General features: G+C 43.9%; 1 protein-coding gene across 1 annotated transcript in view; it reads left to right on the forward strand.

Moving 5' to 3' along the window:
* The first annotated feature begins 3,864 nt into the window (after nucleotides 1–3,864).
* Nucleotides 3,865–4,467, forward strand: part of LRP11 (low density lipoprotein receptor-related protein 11) — a 48,605-nt gene continuing 48,002 nt past the window's right edge. The window contains exon 1 of the mRNA XM_011947368.1: nucleotides 3,865–4,405. The gene's annotated coding sequence lies outside the window, so the exon portion shown is untranslated. The remainder of the gene's footprint in view (nucleotides 4,406–4,467) is intronic.

Consider the following 4,467-nt stretch of genomic DNA (forward strand, 5'->3'; position numbering starts at 1 on the left):
TGACAACTGGAAGACCAGCTGCCTGATTGCTGAGGGTTCTGCCATCTCTGGTCCAGGCTCTCCTAAGGCCCAGCCTTATTTCCTCTCTGCCTGTGAGTGCATGTGTGTAAACACGGTAGCAATTTTTTCTTTAAACCAATCTAAAATGAGTTTCTGTTGTTTGCAATCCACAGAGATTTAACTAGGACGAACCTAGATCACTGAGCTGCAAGGCAAGAACTCCATGAGAGGAATTCCAGGTAGAAGGACAAGTAGGTGCTCAGCGGAGAGATTTGAAACCAGAAAGTGTCAGGCAACTCCTGTCTTCACTCCCTCCCTTTCTCAGGGCTATGTTTGCACTGTTCTCTACTTCCTCTTTTCACTGTTCCATTTGTCCCCCTCTGCTGAACAGTTTCTCTCTGCTTTCGTCCCCTTCCATGTCCCCTGGAGCTCACCTGGCTTCCCAGCTACACTTCCCTCCCTGACTCAGTTTGAGTCAATTTGCTGAGTCAGTTTGTTTCTCAATTCTGTTTTTACATTCCTTAGGGAGAATATCTGATTGGCTCTGCTTGGGCCAGGTGTTCATTATAGATTCCATCCCTAGTGAACAGGGGGTGTGGTCACCTGGGGGTTGCGGCTGCCCCTTCCAGGGATGTGAGCAGAGCAGATCCCATGAAAGGGGTACTCCGTGAAAGGGATATGGAGAAGGAAGAATCTTAGTGCAATGGCCACTCAGTTGGGATGCTGTAGAGGAGATTCAGGCTTCAAGTGGTTTCATGACTTCTAATCTTAGGAAAGGTCCTTCATTTCTGTTGCAATAACAACAACTAGCATTTATTGAGCTTCTACCATGTGTCAGATGCCCTTCTAAGCACTTCACATGCACTGATTTAACTTATTCGATGCCTGTAAAAGTATTTAAGATGGGCAGTAGTGGGGAGGGGAGGGCAACAAAAAACGATGGTCACTAGGGTGTTGCTATAGATTGGATGTTTGTAACCCCCCAAAATTCCTATGTTGAAATCTAATGTGATGACATTTGGAGGTGGAGACTTTGGGAGATGATTAGGACATGAAGGTGGAACCCTCACGAATGGGATTAGTGTTCTTATAAAAAAGATCCCAGACCAGGTGTGGTGCCTCACGCCTGAAATCCTAGCACTTTGGGAGGCCGAGGCAGCCAGATCATAAGGTCACAAGTTCAAGACCAGCCTGACCAACATGGTGAAACCCTATCTCTACTAAAAATACAAAAATTAGCTGGGCGTGGTGGCACACATGCCTTTAATCCCAGCCACTAAGGAGGGTGAGGCAGGAGAATCGCTTGAACTCAGGAGGCGGAGGTTGCAGCGAGCAGAGATTGTGCCTCTGAACTCCAGCCAGGGCGACAGAGCAAGACTCTGTCTCAAAAAAAAAAAAAAATAATAATTCCAGAGAGCTCCCTAACCCCTCCCACCAGGTGAGGACTCAGTGAGAAGATTGCTGTCTATGATCCAGGAAGTGGGCCCTCACCGTCTGGTGATGGTGTCTGCCAGCACCATGCTCTTGAACTTCTCAGCCTCTAGACTTGTGAGGAATAAATTTCTGTTGTTTATAAGCCTCCCAGTCTGTGGTATTCTGTTACAGCAGCCCAGCTAATATACCTGTCATCTCATTCCAACATTCAACAAACTGACCTACAAAGTCCAAATCTCAATTTGATCCACTCTTACTCTTAATGATCTATCTTATAAAAGAGAAACATATCTTCCTGCCATTTTCATCCTCACGTAAAAATTCTTCTATCTATTGATAAGGTTTTGATGTTTAGGCTTTTAAAACAAAGATAGTTTATTTCTGAAAAAAAACTGAAAAGAGAACAAGAAGAAGATAAATCATAACGCACAATGCAATGAAACTTGGTTTTTTTTTTTTTTTTTTTTTGAGACGGAGTCTTGCTCTGTCGCCCAGGCTGGAGTGCAGTGGCCGGATCTCAGCTCACTGCAAGCTCTGCCTCCCGGGTTTACGCCATTCTCCTGCCTCAGCCTCCGGAGTAGCTGGGACTACAGGCGCCAGCCACCTCGCCCGGCTAGCTTTTTGTATTTTTTTTTAGTAGAGACGGGGTTTCACCGTGTTAGCCAGGATGGTCCCAAACTCCTGACCTCGTGATCCGCCCGTCTCAGCCTCCCAAAGTGCTGGGATTACAGGCTTGAGCCACCGCGCCCGGCCGAAACTTAGTTTTTAAAAATAGCCTTATTAACATATAATTGACTATACCCACTTAAAATATACAATTTGATTAACTTTGATCTATGTATTCAGCAGTGAAACCATCACCACAATCAAGATAACAAACACACCTATCGCCTGCAGAAGTTTTCATGTGCTTCTCTGTAATCCCTTCCCTTCCTACTCAAACTCATGCCTCTTCTATCACAAGGTTTCTCCACTCTGGCTGTTGAGAACATGAACTATATTGCCTGGCCAGTGCAAGCTCAGAAGTTTTTCTGCCGGCTTTTTTCTGGCGGTTGCCTCTGTGTCTTGGGAAGTTTCCTCACATGCATGTACCTGGTCGAACTTCTGGTGAAGACTCAGAGGAACCCTGCGCATATCTCCAGAACTCGCTCCTTCCGTTGCACTCTCTCCTCTCCGGTACTCTAGCCACCCTGGCCTCCCTGAATTCTCAGCTCTATTTTCCAACTCAGATGCTATTTCGGTTCCCCAGTCTGCATTGCAGCTTGGAAACCCTCTCCAGGCAGCAAGCTGGAGCAAGCAGCATGTTCACTTCCTTTGTCTCCCCTCTCTTGGGCCCTGCGTTGCCTGTTGCCCAATGTCTGAAACCACTGTCTCATACATTTTTTCCCATATTTTTCATTTCAGGCCACAGAGTAAGTCCAGTCCCTGTTGCTCCCTCTTGGCTGAAGCAGATGTCAACACTTATTTTTAAAAAATAGAAAATAATTTACAACAAGCTCATTGTACAAAAAATTCAACAGATATACAGTCTTATAAATCATAAAAGTCAGTATTTCCCCTTCAGTACTCGCAACTTACAGCCCAGAAATCACCACTGCTCACAGTAAACACAACATTAAATAATTTTCACTTCTCCCAAAAAGGCCTACTGTGAAGTTGCAGATGCCGGAAAATCTTTGGTGGTGCTGGAGAGATTTAGAAATGAATGCACCTGAGAAATGCTGGCCTCTCCCCTGTCCACTTCCCTACCATGGAGCATGTGAGCTACGGCTCACTCTGTACTGACTTCCCTTTCACTGTCCCAGAGGCAGGAGTGAGGTGGTCAAAGTCTGTGAAGTCCACATAAAATCATGTATGTGAAAGTGTTTGGCAAACTTTGAAATCATATGCAATTCTTAGTTAATATTGCATATTATCATATATGTTATTTTTAATATTAATAACTTATATAACAACTAGTCCTTGCAGGGTTTGATGATACCTTCAGTCAGCATTTTCATCACTGGTGAAAGTTTCTCCTCATAACAATCCTGCTCAAGCTCTCCAAACGTTATGGCAAAAAATAAAAATAATAAATAAAAAGCATTATGTTGTTTCAAGGTCATCTTACAGTGACTGCAGTTGTATGGGATGAGTATCCCCTATGCGGAAGAATCTCCAGGTCAAAGTGGTACAGTCCAGACACAGCCTTTAGAGCTAAAAGACCATTTCTTTCAGCCTCAGAAATCACTCAAATATAGCCCTGCAAAAACTTTGTAATTTCTCCCTTTCATGGAATGGCGAGTAACATTGAGCTTTTTTCTTTCTTTTCTATTTCTGTCTTTTAATTTTACCTCCTACTCTGGTCTGGACCTGCAAGCAATGAGTTCCTAAATGTTAGCTCTGGAGATAATAAAAACATAGCAGAGACTGATATTTTCCCATCCAATTATTTATTCTTTCCCTCCTAAAATATATAGACACTTAACAATGTTCTATTTACAAAGTGCGCATCCACGCAAAAATTTCCGGACAGGCTAAAAACCATAAAGATGTGATCCATAATCCGGAGAAAAATGAATCAACAGAAACTGATTCAGAAATAAACAAGAGGCAGACGCTGCTCACAGAAGTCTAGAACTCCATGGTGAAGCCCCCACTGGGTTGGACATTTTCTTATTCCTTATGTCATTTAAAGCACAACTCCCGAGATTTTACGTGACCTAACAGCTAGAGGCCTCTCCGTCACAGGTTGTAGAGATTACTCCCAGGTCCCCATGTTGGCTCTGTTCAGATTTTTAGTTATATTTGTGGAAATCTGAGTGCATGTTGTCACACACAACGACTGCTTTTTATGGGTTTTGTTTTTATTTTTAAAGACAGGGTCTTGTTCTGTCCCCCAGGCTGGAGTGCAGTGGTGTGATCACAGCTCATGGCAGTCTCGAACTCCTGAGCCCAAGCGATCCTCCCAGCTCAGCCTCAGGACTTACAGGCGAGCACCAGCTCACCGGGCTTGATTTTTGTGTTTTTAGATAGACTGAATATCTTTCAGTA

Source organism: Colobus angolensis, unplaced genomic scaffold (genome assembly GCF_000951035.1).
Source record: "Colobus angolensis palliatus isolate OR3802 unplaced genomic scaffold, Cang.pa_1.0 Scaffold263, whole genome shotgun sequence".
NCBI classification, from domain to species: Eukaryota; Metazoa; Chordata; class Mammalia; order Primates; family Cercopithecidae; genus Colobus; species Colobus angolensis.